This window comes from Delphinus delphis, chromosome 19, assembly GCF_949987515.2.
Source record: "Delphinus delphis chromosome 19, mDelDel1.2, whole genome shotgun sequence".
In the NCBI taxonomy this organism is placed as follows: Eukaryota; Metazoa; Chordata; class Mammalia; order Artiodactyla; family Delphinidae; genus Delphinus; species Delphinus delphis.
The window spans coordinates 32,478,975-32,496,811 of NC_082701.1; positions in this window are offsets into that span (position 1 = coordinate 32,478,975).

Genomic DNA, 17,837 nt, shown 5'->3' on the forward strand with positions numbered 1-17,837 from the left:
GAGAAGAGCTAACACCTATCCTTCTCAAACTCTTTGAGAATATAGAAGAGGGAGGAACACTCCCAACCTCATTCTACAAGGCCACCATCACCCTGATACCAAAACCAGACAAGGATGTCACAAAGAAAGAAAACTACAGACCAGTATCACTGATGAACGTAGATGCAAAAATCCTCAACAAAATACTAGCAAACAGAATCCAACAGCACATTAAAAGGATCATACACCATGATCAAGTGGGGTTTATTCCAGGAATGCAAGGATTCTTCAATATATGCAAATCAATCAACGTGATACACCATATTAACAAATTGAAGGAGAGAAACCATATGATCATCTCAATAGCTGCAGAGAAAGCTTTTGACAAAATTCAACACTGATTTATGATAAAAACCCTCCAGAAAGTAGGCATAGAGGGAACTTCCCTGAACATAATAAAGGCCATATATGACAAACCCAGAGCTAACATCGTCCTCAGTGGTGAAAAACTGAAACCATTTCCACTAAGATCAGGAAGAAGACAAGGTTACCCACTCTCACACTCTTATTCAACATAGTTTTGGAAGTTTTAGCCACAGCAATCAGAGAAGAAAAAGAAATAAAAGGAATCCAAATAGGAAAAGAAGAAGTAAAGCTCTCACTCTTTGCAGATGACATGATACTATACATATCCTAAAGCTGCTACCAGAATCCTAAAGATGCTACCAGAAAACTACTAGAGCTAATCAATGAATTTGATAAAGTAGGAGGATAGAAAATTAATGCACAGAAATCTCTAACATTCCTATACGCTAGTGATGAAAAATCTGAAAGTGAAATTAAGAAAACACTCCCGTTTACCACTGCAATAAAAAGAATAAAATACCTAGGAATAAACCTACCTAAGGAGACAAAAGACCTATATGCAGAAAATTATAAGACACTGATGAAAGAAATGAAAGATGATACAAACAGATGGAGAGATATACCATGCCCTTGGATTGGAAGAATCAACATTGTGAAAACAACTCTACTACCCAAAGCAATCTACAGATTCAATGCAATCTCTATCAAACTACCAATGGCATTTTTCACAGAACTAGAACAAAAAATTTTACAATTTGTATGGAAACACAAAACACCCCGAATAGCCAAAGCAATCTTGAGAAAGTAAAACGGAGCTGGAGGAATCAGGCTCCCTGACTTCAGAGTATACGACAAAGCTACAGTAATCAAGACAGTATGGTACTGGCAGAAAAAAAATATATAGATCAATGGAACAAGATAGAAAGCCCAGAGATAAACCCACGCACATATGGTCACCTTATCTTTGATAAAGGAGGCAAGAATATACAGTGGAGAAAAGACAACCTCTTCAATAAGTGGTGCTGGGAAAACTGGACAGCTACATGTAAAAGTATGAAATTAGAACACTCCGTAACACCATACACAAAAATAAGCCCAAAATGGATTAAAGACCTAAATGTAAGGCCAGACACTATAAAACTCTTAGAGGAAAACATAGGCAGAACACTCTATGACATAAATCACAGCAAGATCCTTTTTGACCCACCTCCTAGAGAAATGGAAATAAAAACAAAAAGAAACAAATGGGACCTAATGAAACTTAAAAGCTTTTGCACAGAAAAGGAAAGTATAAACAAAACGAAAAGACAACCCTCAGAATGCAAGAAAATATTTGCAAATGAGGCAACTGATAAAGGATTAATCTCCAAAATTTACAAGCAGGTTATGCAGTTCAATATCAAAAATACAAACAATCCAATCCAAAAATGGGCAGAAGACCTAAATAGACATTTCTCCAAAGAAGATATACAGATTGCCAACAAACACGTGAAAGAATGCTCAACATCATTAATCATTAGAAAAATGCAATTCAAAACTACAATGAGATATCATCTCACACCAGTCAGAATGGCCATCATCAAAAAAATCTAGAAACAATAAATGCTGGAGAGGGTGTGGAGAAAAGGGAACCCTCTTGCACTGTTGGTGGGAATGTAAATTGATACAGCCACTATGGAGAACAGTATGGAGGTTCCTTAAAAAACTACAAATAGAGCTACCATATGACCCAGCAATCCCACTACTGGGCATATACTCTGAGAAAACCATAATTCAAAAAGAGTCATGTACTGCAATGTTCATTGCAGCTCTATTTACAATAACCAGGACATGGAATCAACCTAAGTGGCCATCAACAGATGAATGCTAAAGAAGATGTGGCACATATATACAATGGAATATTACTCAGCCATAAAAAGAAACGAAACTGAGTTATTTGTAGTGAGGTGGATGGACCTAGAGTATGTGATACAGAGTGAAGTAAGTCAGAAAGAGAAAACAAATACCATATGCTAACACATATATGGAATCTAAGAAAAAAAAAAAGGTCACGAAATACCTCAGGGTAAGATGGGAATAAAGACACAGACCTACTAGAGCATGGACTTGAGGATATGGGGAGGGGAAAGGGTAAGCTGTGACAAAGTGAGAGAGTGGCATGGACATATATACACTACCAAACGTAAAATAGATGGCTAGTGGGAAGCAGCCACATAGCACAGGGATATCAGGTAGGTGGTTTGTGACCACCTAAAGGGGTGGGATAGGGAAGGTGGGAGGGAGGGAGATGCAAGAGGGAAGAGATTGGGAACATATGTATATGTATAACTGATTCACTTTGTTACAAAGCAGAAACTAACAAACCATTGTAAAGCAATTATGCTCCAATAAAGATGTTTTTTAAAAAAGAAAAAAACAAAAAACAGTTGAATATGATTGGTAAGGTGCTCTGTAGACCTGTTAGTACTGGATGGGGAAGCTGTGTGAGTTGATGAAGATAAGCAGATCATTTGTGGAAGCCAGAAATATTTAAGTGGCGTTAGCATCTGGAGAATAATTTAGGGTTGAGTGATGAGTCATGAAGGAGAGAGCAGTTACCTCTGGTCCAATCTGGGGAGCAGGAAAGGCTACCCCTCCATTTCATACTGACCCAGTACCTGAAAGAGCCACACTGGAATCCACTATTTGGATTAAGTCAGACATTCTCAAAGTATATTCTTCTGAATACCACATATAAAAGGACTGTGTGTTCAAACACATTTATTTTCTTTACTTCAGGACTTTTTTAGCTTTAACTCTCCTAATATTCTTTGAGAATCTCCAAGAGGCAGCTGGAGCATATATTTCCTACCTTTTTTGTTCAGAGAACTCTTTGTTTTGTTTTCCTTTGGCTGGAGGAGCCGCTCATAAGAACATCCTTTGATGGGTCTTGGATTAAGGCATTGTTTCCCTGGAAGACCCCTGCAAAGTAACATACTGTGGGAGCTAAGTAACATTTTATCCTCTCTTCTTTCCACAAACCACTGGAGGTGCAGAGGAGAGAAGAATGGAACAAATGGCTAAGAGACCAAGGATGGAGTATGGAAAAGAGGAGGAGGGAGGAAGCGTGTGGGGCCCATTCAGAAAGTAGGGTAAGGGAAGTGGTGACAACAGAGGGAAAGACTAGGCCCTGAACCTCTTGGTAACCACGGCAGACAGGAGGGGAAACTGTGATGACTCTCCTTCCCGAATTGAGTTTTGTGGCTCTAATTACCTCCTAAAAGCAAGTAAAATAGGTACTTGAGAGAGACAAAGAATTCTTTTTCGTTTTAACACTTAATCCTAAGAAATCGTGGATCATATGGCTTCTTATATAGGAGACACTGAATAACATATTAGATGGTCTTCAACAGAGAGTTTACAGAAGGCATAGAAACGTCCTTCGTATGGCTGTTTCCTCTATTAACATATAACAAAAACCAAAGACTTAGTATGAAGTCACAGCCCTTCGTGGGAATATCTGCAGTGAACTGAGGTCTTGTAGCCTGACACGTTACTTAGTGATCTCAAGTCACACGGGGAGTAGACAGCTCAGGGACTCTCCCAAGAGGGGGAGTTAAGTTAACCAGGTGGAGATCACCGATATGCACAGAGTAGGTTATTACCTTAGAGAAGTGCTACTGGAGAAAGCTGAGAATAGGGTTCTGAGTGAACGGTGTATAGGGTGGGAACATTTTGAAAGTAGGGGAAGGAAGGGTAGAGAGAAGGGCTCAGGTGGAAGCAGCGTACAGACTCATGATGATTCAGCAAGGATGTGTCTTGGAGGCCACAGAATTAGAGTCAAAAGTGGGTAAAATTCTCAGAGAGTAAATGGCCTAAGATAGTGCTGGTACAATGAAGCCTAGCTCTGAAGCCCCAAATCAAAAATTGAAGGAACAATATACAACCCAGGTTTCAAAATGATTGATTGTATTTCCAAATGGAAGAGACCCCCAACACTCAGATTAAGTGTAATTTACAAATGACTCAAAGCACAGTTGAAAAATGTCAAGAAAACCAAATTTCACTGTAAACGTTCTACACTCTGGTTGTTTCAGGGAAAAGCTAGTAACTTGACCATCCTAACAGTTACAACGGCCATTTTCGTATGTCCCTCCCATCAAATACTGTACCCTTTGGTCACTTTGTCCAGCACTTGGCCTCCAGGTTGTGATGGTCCTATTCAGGCTCCCCAAATCCCTAAACTCTAATTTTATTAAACATTGCACCATTTGCTCAAATATTGGGTTTCTTCTCAGAATTTCAGGGAATCTTTAATTCCCACAAAACCTATGAGCTCTAGCTCTATCAACATTTGTTTATTTATTTTTAATAATATGAAACCAGCACAAACAGGGAAACGTGGGCAGAGAAAGAAGCAGCGGAAGCTGCTCAGTGGCTGTGATTTAGATGGGCTCCTGTAGGAAAATGCTAGAAAGGATGTGAGGATGAGGCCAGAGGGGTAGGGGGAGAGCTTGGAGAGGATAATGCTGTTTACTCCCCCCTACGAAGGCTTTGTAGAGGGGAGAGGAGAGTATTAATAGGTTTTTTTGGATTCCAAACCAGAGGAAATATGTAAGATAGACTGTGAGTCATGGATGAGTCACTTACAAATGAGAAAACTGAAGGCCAGAAGACTGTCATTTCTCTAAGATCAGATAGTGGCAAGGCCAAGGTTAGAATCTAAACCTCTGAGGACTTCCCTGGCAGTCCAGTGGTTAAGACTCTGCTCTTCCAGTGCAGGGGGCGTGGGTTCGATCCCTGTCTGGGGAGAACTAAGATCCCATATGCTGCACAGCGTGGCCAAAAAACAAACAAACAAAACCCACCTCTGGACTCCCAGTTCAGTATTGTATTTGCCACATGACTTGGACGGACTGCAAGTGTGGAGAGAGCTGTTTCGCTGTCCTGAGATCTGGGCTGACTTTGAGGGGACAGAAGAGCACAGGGGAGATTGGTTACACTTGGGAAATTTCCCCAGATCAACAGAAAGAGAAGGGAGGCGTGTGTATTATGTAGACTGCAAACTTTTTGAAATTTCCTTCCGATGTCCTAACGAGCTCCTGAACACCAGGAAGGTCTCTCCATGCGGGAGGTCTAAGAGGCAGACGATGCATGAAAAATGCCAGGGCCAGGCAGGCAGGTAGCTGTTCATATTTCAGGAAAAGGGCAATGATATTGATGGAATCCTTCTGCAGAGGAAAAGAGGTTCCACATACTGAATAAGTTTCACAGTTCGGCTTCTTTACAGACAGCACAAATCTGATGTGGTCCCTTGACCTCACTCTGTGGCTTCCTCCTCACGGATTTGACCCACTTTTACCAACCCTCTCACAGAGCAGATGCTCTTTTCCCAGTGAGCCCCAGTGTCTTCCTGTCACCCTAATCTGTGGACAGCTCCCATAGGAACCTGGGTTCCTATCACTATCTTCAGTGAGACTCCAGTATTGCCCGACTGGAGGGAGAAAAGAGCCCCCCGCAAACACTTTCCCTCCTCTTATCCACGCCCTTTTGATCTTTCACAAAATGTAATGTCACATGATGGTAGCCTCAGAGGTCAGACTTTCACTGTTGGTTGGTCCCTCTGAGGGGTCTTTAAGTTGAGAACTGTTGGAAGCCCTTTGGGCTGGAGGCTAAGGTACAACAGCAGGTATCAGAGGGACAATGACAAATGAGAATGGTGTCAAGAGAGACTGTTCAAATAAACAGTTGGATGCTTGGAAGTACAGCCTGAAGACCTCAGATCTTTCTCTCCCCTCTGTTTCTTTTTTCCCCCAAACAGAAGATTAAGTTTGCTGTGAACATGAGCTGATGAAAAGAATTCAAATAGTGCTTTGAATAGGCCCCCAGTCAGACCCACAGGAGAGCTACAAATTGCTTTTGGAGACACCAGTCTCCCTTTACAGAAAGTTAGCATAAAGCCTGCATATCTTCTTTCTATAAGGTACTAACTTGTAAATTAACCTTTAATGGTGTATAAATGATGTTCTGAAAGAACTGCTTATGCAGCTATATTTATGATCTAGAAAATTGCAAATATTTACAAGATTATAGGTGTTAATGGTCTGTCAAAAATGTTTGTATATTGTACATACATTAAACCCCGGTTTCAGACCACCCTGGTATAAAAGACCACCACTCTCTAGTCCCATATAGTGTTTCGCTTTGATTCCATATATGCCAATCCCTATAATTAGCCTGTTCCCTAATATAGATCAAGTCCACTTTATAGGGAATTCTCCCGATAGTTTTCATTTAGTTTAAATCCAGGACCCAGGCTGCCTATGTAAACTGTTTGCTAAATGGCCCAGGATGGCCAATCGATCTTATGTCAGCCCTTCGGAGGCTCCTGGGCAATGGCCTGTGAACTTGTCCGTCTTGTTTCTGAGTGGGCCCCACTGCAAGGCCTAAGTGCCCCTGGTCTGATTGCTTTCCTGAAATAAAATTAAGCATATATGCGTGCTCCCAGGACTCTCCTTCTGCTGAGGTTCAGTCATTTGAGCCACAGACGTAATTCATTTCAAAGAGCAGCCTAGTGTGACAATAGCACCTTAACTCCAGTGCTTGACACCGGAAAGGACATCAGGCAAAAGGGGACGGACACTCTCCTTTTTCCATCACCATGAAGCCTACTGTGGCACATTTCTCTGAACATCCGTGTTCCGTGAGTGGGTGCGGCAGGAAGAAAAGAAAAAGGGTCACAGGTTGTTTTGAAATGGTTCTTCCATCCTAGTTTATTATCTCATTTGCACATTTTCATTAATGTCAAACTGTTTCCACAGCTGTCTCAAGATGATGGGTCTCTCGAGGCATTTGCCAGAGCTGTGTCTGTCGCAGCAATTCAGAGAGCACGCTTCTTTTCAAACGTTAGAAAGGAGCTGCCTTCCCACCTACTCCACTAAAAGCACGCAGGAATATGTTTGGCAAAGTTCTGACGTGACAAGATGAACTTTTGAATTTTTACATAGCTCTTCACATAATCACTCCCTCCCACTCAGTCCACTCCCCCACCCCACCCCCCAAAACAGAGCAGGGAAATAATAAAGCCAGTTTTCCTTTAAGCCCTCTAATGAGCCCTGACGACACACTCTTAATTTTCTTGAAAATAAAATAGGGGTTTGGGTGGCTGCGGACGGATTGAAACCATTGAAGTCTCTGCGGAGGTCCTGAATGGAGCTGGCCAGATGGCTTCGGGCTCCAAACTAGAAGCAGGATGCCCCAGAGGGAAGGGGAGAGGCTCTGAGGAATCAGGAGCTCTGTGTTGGGGAGAGTGGCCTCTCCGGCCCTCTTCTCTGAGATGATTCTCAGAGCTACCGAGTCTTTGGACCTGCCCTGTATTTGGGAAGGATATCAGGGTGCTTGAGCGGGCTTATCTACAGAATTCCATTGGAGCTGTTCTGGAAATCTCTCTACCTTAAAATGCCTGTCAAACCTGTTAGGCTAATGATTCAGTCCCTAGGATTTTGGCCCTTTGGGGACCCATGCGGGAAGAGACGGGCTTCTCAGAGATATACCCAATATGTCAGAGACACCCACTGGAGTCATAGAACTAACTGGGTTCAGACTGAGAAGGAGAGCTAAACCTTTTTAACTCAGACCCTATCAACTCAATGTGTTTATGTTGGTTCTCTTACAGTGGCAGTTTCTGATTAATAACAAAATGAGGAAATTGTTTTTCAATAATTGCATCTGGTGTATATCCTTCAAAAATATGGACTCAGAGAGGAAAGGAAGATAACAAGGTCCATGGAGGTGAAAAGTGAGGGGCCACTTGTCTAGGGTGGCTCCATGTGAGCTACGGAGCACCAAATCACCCCTTTTTTTATTCGGATGCCAAGTGAGGAAACTGAAAAGTAAACACAAGATCAGATCCCAATCAGGGACAGAGTCCAATCTCTGTTCGGTTGCCTCTTATGTTTATCTAGGAAAACAAATGGCTGAATAGCCAAATGTACTATATTTGCTTACTCTCACAAGAGGGTTATGAGTATGTTAGCTTTCTCTCTCACTCAGGAAGTGATCCGCTTTAAGATGGAAGCTTAAAATTAGGGAGCAACCTGGGCACCAGGCAGGTGAGGCTGGGCCCTGGCTGTTCCTCAGTGTTGTTTAAGAGGGAGGGGCCTGGAATAGTCACACAAACAGCCGTGCATCCATTCCGCCTGGAGAGAATGGCAGGGCCTGGGAGGAATTTATCAATTGTTTCAAACCTTTTTTTTTTTTTTTTTAAGCATTATGGGTTTGGCAAAACCCCAGGCATACTTTACCAAGTGCTTTTTTCCCTCACTTTTTAATCCCACGTGTATTTCAAATGCAATCCGTATGTTACTGATTCATTTACACTTAACTCATCAAGAATGCTGGTTTGGATGAATTAGTCGATGCCCAAGGAGAAGGCTGGTCCCCTTTTAAAGATGTTAGGAAGCTTTTCCCCGCCTCAGCCCTGTTTGCCAAATGTAGTTCAAAGTGAGCCACCACCCCCGCAGCACCAATTTTTAATAACATTAGAAAAGCCATTTCCAAGGAGCACTAAACTTGGGGAAATTCTTCATTCCACTCTCCCTCATTTAAAAATCCGTGTGCATTTGAAGGGAGATCTAATCCATATGCTTCTGATTCATTTACACTTAAATCATTAAAGTGTTGTTTGGAGCAGCCACTTGGTAAACAGAAATGAGTACGAGCCTCTTTTATTATTATTTCATCAAGCCCTTTTCTGCAAAACAGGAAGTCACACTGGGAAAGTTGACTGTCCCAAAGTTTCAACCTGGTATGACAATTTTTAAGCCACCGTGGTTTCGATAAACCTATTTTTGGCTATCCTCACATGAAACCCAGGGCAGCGCTCTGCTTGAATGGCAGATGCGTGATCATAATTGCACGTAATGAGCCAAATTGCATCCGTGAGTAAGTTACTTCCTTTAAGTAATTTGAACGGAGTGTGTGTGCATGCGTGTGATAACAGATCCTTTGGATGCTAAATATACCTGGTAAGAGGGGACTGAAAATGGAATTGCATGCTGAGAAAGAGGAGAGAATCAACGTGAAACGGTTTATGTGTTTCCATGAACATTAATGGGAAACACACGGGATATAGTCTTCTTTAGTCCTAGTTGAAGACTAGTGAAGGTCATTGAACCTGTGTCATCAAGCTCACTGACAAACTAGAGGGGCAAACTGTTACCGTCCCCTTGTTCTCTCTCCTCTATGACAATGTATGCCAATGGACTTTACTCTCTTTCTAAACCCTTTTTGTCTTCCTCCCCTGAATCTCATGGTATAAATTGTACTGGGAACACTTACCTACTCCAACCGTTTCATTTTACAGAAGCGGAAACAGAAGTCCAAGAGTTAGTAACAAAACTAGGACATAGAAGCTTTGACTCCTGAAGTAGAATTGCGACACAGTGGTTAAAAATGAGGACTTGTGAAGTGTGTTTGACCACTGACTTCCCCACTCAGTGGTTGGTGATTTTAGGCCTGTTACTTAACCTTGCTACATCTTCTTTCCCTCAAAAATAGGCATAATAATAGTACCTAAACTACCGAGCTGTTGTGAAGATTACATAAGCCACTCCACGCAATGATGTCTAGATGTATTAGACACTCAAGAAATCATGGCTGACATTCTTTCTACTCCTCTGTACAGTCACTCTATATCACTAATAATTTGGGGATTTCATCAGGGCAAAGGAATTTTATGAATAAAGAGACCAGGGTAGCTGCAGTGAACTGAATAATTTGCATATGTTCTAAAGCCCTTTCTCTACCCACTCTTTATTCCAAATCCTGCCCAGCGATGGGCAGGATCTGTGCACACCCAGCTCTGCAACAGAAAGCACATGGATGGGGTCAGCACCTTCCTGACATGGAACTGTGAACAAAACTCTCACATCCTGTGGCACTGAATGTGAAAGCAAAATGGAGACTATTTAGAGGGGAAAAAAAGCATTACAGCCATCATTTATTAATGTTGTTACTATTTTCACATCTATAGCTTAGTGTTATCTTTCAAATATAATTTTTAAGCCATAGTAGGGCATTATGATTTCTAGTTTGCATTGTGGGTCATGAAAGTTCCTAAAAGTTCACCTATCAGGTAAAGACATCTGAATCCCATTAGAACTGTGAGATGGGGATTTCATGGCAAATAAAAACACTGTATCATTTTAATAAAATCATCATGTGCAAGTGAACGTGGAGGCAAGGAAGGGTTAAATCTGTAAACCTTTACTCCACACTTCTTATTCTGGCTAAAATGCCACACTTCCAGCAGAGACTTTTAGTAACAACATTATCAGTCTGCTACAGAAGCTGGGGTTAGTTCCAGATTTTTGTTTATCTTAGGTAGCAAGGTTTCCAGGGTAGCATTTGAATAAGGACAGGGCAAGAGGCTGACAAGAGCTCTTGGAAGGCAGGGGTGCTGGGAGGCAAGACAGGTAAGCTAACCAGTGCACGTTTCCCCTTTGGTTCCAAAACCCCCTCCTGGAGCTTCAAATGCTGCTGGAGAAAACCGATGGCGACCTGTTTTCTAGATCCAGGGCGACACATCCTTTAATATTAATTTCTTAAATTGTCCAAAGGAAACCGTGGCTATGCCTGTTTCCATGGTGCCAAACATCTGGATGAAGGATGGGGGAGGGAATCCCCTGAATAGGGGATTTGTCCTCATTTGCTGTGGCCTGGAGGGTCGGTGACTCTGAGTAAACTGAAGAGCACATCATTCTGGGAAAGAAGCTGAGAGTCCAAGGGGAGGGTTTTACACACTGTTGGAAAATGTTCCCCACCGTGTCACTGGGGTGTCTGCAGGCCCGGAGCCTGTGGGATTGACCCTCTTCTTCCAGAGTCATGAGCAAGAGAGAGACTGTTAATGTTTGAGGGCCATTGAATGAAATCAGGCGTGTAGCACGTGGCATTAATGCGGCCCTGTTGTTTACAGCTCCATCTACAACCAAGGGCAAACGAACAGATGAATCTCAAAGGTCCTTATCGGCTCCAGGATTCAAGTACCAGCTTTTCCTAGTAGAGAAATGACATCTCTACCCCCAGGACCACTGCATCCTCTTCCTTCTCACCACCACCATCAACACAAAGCTAAGGGAGAGCTTACTATTTCCAGTACCAAACCAAGGCTTTAAGATATCATTTAATTTAATCTACTAGTAACCCTTTGAAGTTGGTGCCAACACAATTTCCTATTCATAAATCAGGAACACAAGGTTAGATGAGTTGACCAGGCCACCAAGATAGCAAGTGACAGACCTAGGACTTGATCTCAAAGCTTATGGCATTGCTCAGTATGCAGTTAGGTAATCCAGACCTAACTTGAATGAATGAATGAATGAATAAATGAATAAACAAATAATTACAAAGGCCCTTTCTGACTTAACTCACTTCAGTGACTGTTGATAATCTTGGAAGATACTGCTGTTGGGCAAAAGAGCTAGAATTAGGGTTGAATTCCATATTTATCACTTTGTAGGTGTGTAGCCTTAGGCAGGTAATTATGTCTCTGAGCTTAATTTTGTAAAATAGGGATAAAAGTAACCACTCCGTAGATTTGTTATTAAAGTTTTAAAATACAATATATAGTGTGTCTGGTTCATAGTTGGTCACTAATATGTGTTACAGATTATTTTTAAATACGTTGAATGTTTATATTAATTGCTTATTACAAGTGACCTAAAACGATCTTTTAAGAAAACTAGACAGGTAGCAGTCAAGGGAAGCTGGCCTCATTTTCTGCCTACCATCCTTAAACCTTCAAAATATGACACCCCCCCACTCTTTACTCCAAGTTTTCAGCCTCAAATAATGAAAAAACAAACCTGATGAATTCCAGCTTCCTTTCATAAGGTGAGAGAACTAGAGGAGGGAAGGCTTGTGTCTGCCAAGAGGAAAATACTCAAATTTTGAGAGACTAAGAGAAATATCACATCTTTCTTATTTTGTAGTTTGCAAATAATGATTTCCTTCCAAGCTCACAGATAATGGATTAAAATCAACACTTCTCTACTCCCCAGTAAAATGGCTTGACTTGAGTTTTTGAAAATGTTTTCATTAATCTTTTCTAACTCCTAGCAGGCTGTTCTCAGACTAAGGCTAGCACTGGTGGTTTACACTGCTGGACAATGAAGGGATTCAGAATGGAAACAGCCACTCTTTGGGTAGGTCTTAGCTCATGACACATTCTTTCTTTAGGCAGAGTCATTATCTACTAATTCTTCTCCACAGTAAGTTTGCAGTTCTTATATAAATTCCTGTTATTTGAATATGAAGGCTTAACCAGTAACGATAAAATGTAACCAAGGCACTCAAACGTTTTAGACTCGATTGTCTTGAATATCTAAAATTTAACAAGCTTGTGTAAAAGCTGTGTGATATACAATAGTCCAGGGAAAAGTTGACCATTTACAAAGCATGATTGGGTTACAGTTACCACACTGACCTTCTTGCTTTGTAAACAGGCTACGTTCTCACTGGGGTAACATACAGATTAAATTTCCATTAAAAATTAGCCACTTCTAAATTTATACAATTAATTGGGACTTCTCTGGGGGTACCAAGGAAAGGATGGAAATGCACTTTTCTTTTTACAAGTGTGTTTCTCACAAGGAGTATCCCCTTCCACACCGCCTGAGCTTAAAGGGACCTTAAAGTAGTGAGTGTCCTCTTCTGGGGCAAATGTCTGTACTTGGTGGATTGAATTGGCAGAGAGAGCTAAATCCTACATTCCAGGCATTTGGAGCTGTGCTGTGACTCAAAAGCAGGAAGCCTGAAAAACAGCTGGACTTATTTCCCACCTCCTCCACCCTCTCTGTACCCAAAGGCACCCGTGCTCTTTCCAGTATATTCTACAGTTCCAAGCTCAAGGATTGTGCAAACGTAACCACCAGTTGTGACCAGATGTCTCCACCAGAACACCATCAATGCAGGGCTGGCACAAAAGGGAATCACTGAATCAAATGGCCATGGTCAAGGGTAGCCTAGAACCCAGGGCTTACTTCCCCTGCTGCCTTTCTCCCCCATCCTCATTGCTTCCTGTTCATGGCCTTTCACTATTCATTCTTCCTCTCACTGGCCCTCTGGGACTCTAGTCATTTAAGCCTTAGTGCTCATGGATTAGAGGCAGGACTGGTCTGGTGTCAGGAGGCAGGATGCACAGCAAGTGGGGAAGGAGCAGGGTCCTTTGTGTCTGGGAGTTGCTTTACATTTGCAGCCAGAGCCACAGGGTTGATTCCTTTCTGCCACAGGCTCCAGCCCTTTGATTGGTCTCTTTCCTCACCATCTCTTCTCCCCACTTCTGGGATGCCAGGGACCTGGGACTTGAGTTCTGTGTCCTCTTTTTTTTTTAAATTAATTTAATTAGTTTTATTTATTTTTGGCTCTGTTGGGTCTTTGTTGCTGTGCGCGGGCTTTCTCTAGCTGCGGTGGAGCGGGGGCTACTCTTCATTGCGGTGCGCAAGCTTCTCATCACGGTGGCTTCTCTTGTTGTGGAGCACGGGCTCTAGGCGCACGGGCTTCAGTAGCTGTGGCACGTGGGCTCGGTAGTTGTGGCTCACGGGCTATAGAGCACAGGCTCAGTAGTTGTGACGCACAGGCTTAGTTGTTCCGCAGCATGTGGGACCTTCCCCTGCATTGGCAGGTGGATTCTTAACCACTGTGCAACCAGGGAAGCCCCGGTGTGTCCTCTTTTTATATCCATCTTTGTCTTGGGAGGGTTCTACCCCTAGAGGCTCTGAGATGCCCGTGCTGGGGTCCAGCCTGGGTGTTGGGTTTTTTCAAAGCTCCTCTGGTGATTCTGATGTGCAGAGGATGCTGAGAAGCTCTGCTGTGGAGGAGTCGTCTTCTTTATGAGGACCCACATGGGTGTTAGGGACATCAGACGGCATGCAGTCCGGAGGAAAATAGATACTGGAGATGTAAGCATGGGAAAGGCATTACCTGGAAGCTCTGGCTGTGGAGAGGCAGTGTGAGCTGGTTACAGGCTCGACTAACCATCCTGTGTGCGTAACGGTACACACAGATGACGTAGTAAGAGCAGATTTGCTGTAACTGTTATTTGAGAAAAACACTAACTGTGTTTTTTTAATTGAAATGTAGTTGATGTACACTATTATGTTAGTTTCAGCTCTGCTACGTAGTGATTTGACATTTGCATGCATTATGAAATGATTATCACGATAGTCACCGTCTGTCCCCTTGTAAAGTACTACAATATGATCGACCGTATTCCTTATGCTGTATATTACATTGCTGTGACTTACTTATCATATAACTGGAGGTTTGTTCCTTTTAATCCCCTTTACCAATTTCACCCGTCCCTCCACCTCCCTTCCCTCTGGCAACCACCTGTTTGTTCTCTGCATCTGTGAGTCTGTTTTTGTTTCATTTTGTTTGTTTTTTAATTTAGATTCCACATATAAGTGAAATCATACGGTACTTGTCTTTGTCTGTCTGACTTATTTCACTTAGCGTAATACCCTCTAGATCCATCCATGTTATTGCAAATGGCAAGATTTCTTTTTTTATGGCTGAGTAATATTCCATTGTGTATATATATATATATATATATATATATACCACATCTTTATCCATTCATCTATCACTGGATGTTTAGGTTGCTTCCATATCTTGGCTATTGTAAATAATGTAGCAGTGAACGTAGGGGTACATATAACCTTTTGAATTAGTGTTTTTTTAATTCGGGTGAATACCCCAAAGTGGAATTGCTAATTTGACACTCAGTCTCCTGTTGGCCACGTAACAAGGTCTCATAGCCATAATCTTAAAACTAGCGAAAACAGGGGCTTCCTTGGTGGTGCAGTGGTTGAGAGTCCACCTGCCGATGCAGGGGACACGGGTTCGTGCCCTGGTCCAGCAAGATCCCACATGCCACGGAACGGCTGGGCCCGTGAGCCATGGCAGCTGAGCCTGCGCGTCCGGAGCCTGTGCTCCGCAACAGGAGAGGCCACAACAGTGAGAGGCCCGTGTACTGCAAAAAAAACAAAAAACTAGCGAAAACATTCACACCTTGCACTCTCATATATACTGGAGTGCCTCAAATACTATAAATTCCCAATTACCTGCTCTCCTGGTGGAGACGAGACAGAGGTTCAGGGATCCTAATATGCTAAAGAATTATTTTATTTGTCTTTATTCCTCTGAACATTTTCTGGTACATGTTCTGGTGAAATGTTTTAATTTTCATAGAAGACTACTGATTCAGCATTAGAAAAAATTAGAGCAATACTGAATATGTATTCTCCAAGTTCTTGACAGGATATATGACCTTTATAACCTTGAAAGTTCCATTGCTCAGTCCTTAAGCAACAATATTTAAGCAAAAATATTCACTAGGGCCTGCCCAGTTTTAAGCAACAATATTCACTAGGGCCTGACCAGAAGATGTGAAGATAACATGTAAATGCTCAGAACAGTCTGGGCACATGGCAAGGGCTCAATCAAGGTGAATTGTTTGTTATTCCTCTAGGTAGTCTAAATGCCATTCCTGGATGAAGCCAGACCCTCAGTGAGCCGTGTGCCTGGACCACAGAGTTCCGGCCTCTTGTCCAGATGCTTTCTCTCTCCTGGGCATTGCAATCCCCCTGGCCTCTGTGAATAATGGCTCAGGAACCAGCCTGCTGAAATTTACTATTGAATTCATAGCAGCAATGCATTTTCTGAGGACCCACAGGAGAAATTTAATTGAGGGTTCAAGGCCAGGAGCCATTGTATTTCTCCTGAGAATCAAGATTTGTTTTTTTTTCCATAAAGACTTTACTTTTTTAAGAGCAATTTTAGGTTTATAGAAAAATTGAGAGGAAGGCACAGAGATTTCCCATTCACTTCCTTGCCCCCCTACATGAATTGCCTCCCCCATTACCAACATCCTCCACCAGAAGGGTACATTTGTTACCATCAGTGAACCTACATTGACACATCAGAATCACCCAAAGTCCATGGTTTACATTAGGGTTCATTCTTGGTGTTGCATATTCTATGGGTTTGGACAAACGTACAGTCACGTATATCCATCACTATAATCTCATACAGAGTATTTCATTGCCCTAAACATCCTCTTTTCCCCTCCCCAATTATTCATTCCTTTTTCAACTATTCATTCCTTTTCCCCTCCCCAACTCCTGACAACTTTTGATCCTTTGACTGTTTCTGTATTTTTGCCTTTTTCAGAATGTCATATAGTTGGAATAACAGAGTATGTAGCCTTTTCAGATTTTAGTTTGTTTTTTTTTAACATCTTTATTGGAGTATAATTGCTTTACAATGGTGTGTTAGTTTCTGCTTTATAACAAAATGAATCAGCTATACATATACATATATCCCCAAATCTCCTCCCTCTTGCCTCTGCCTCCCACCCTCCCTATCCCACCCCTCTAGGTGGTCACAAAGAACTGAGCTGACCTGCCTGTGCTATGCGGCTGCTTCTCACTAGCTATCTGTTTTACATTTGGTAGTATATATAAGTCCATGCCACTCTCTCACTTCGTCCCAGCTTACCCTTCCCCCTCCCCGTGTCCTCAAGTTCATTCTCTACATCTGCGTCTTTATTCCTGCCCTGCCCCTAGGTTCTTCAGAACCATTTTTGGTTGTTTTTATCGGATACCTACAATGAATTTTGTTTCCTTCCTTCCTTGGCTGCTAGGAAGTACAGCATTCATTGGTGACCCATTTTTAGTAACTGTGTGGAACCTTATTGGGTGCGTTTCATCTACTAAAGTAACCTCTCACTTCGCTTAATTTTTCTCACCTCCTCTTTCTCCAGATTCCCTTAGTTGTTATTTTTATCTTATTAACACTGTATGTATTTCAAATTAAAAAAAAATAAAACCTTTCAAGAAGTGGAAGGAAAGTAAACAAGCAAAAAAATAAATGCAATTGGCCTAGGCATGCATTTAAATAAATATTTTGCAAATTTACTGTCCTAATTTTTTCTTTAGTGAAAAGAACATAATAACAAGAGTTCCAGCCTTGGTTCCATCACTGGTGAGTTGTGTAACTTTAGAGAAACCAGGCCTTTAGAGAAACAGGCCTTCTGTTTCTCTATCTGTAGGTGAAGAAGTGGAAATATATGATATAAAAGTCCCTCTCAGTGGTGACAACCCTGGATGTATAAAGGAATTCACATTCTCTAAGCATATATCATCAATCCAGAAAGGTGCTGAATGACAGATGGAAGCCAGCTTGGGAGCCATGCAGAGCATAAAATTCACAATGAAATACCTGACAGCTAATTGCCTTGAGCCAACTTGGTACCTTCCCTCAAGGAGTTTATGATCTAATGGAAATTCCTGAAATTCATTCTCAATATCCCAGGGTGCATTGGTAAACATTTAATTATTTGTTGAGCAAATAAATGGAGGGATGAATGAATGGATATATTCTCCAAAGGCTTCTCAAGTTTTGGATTATTTTCTTTTTGAGTGATTTTTATTTCATTTACTAAAATAGCACCT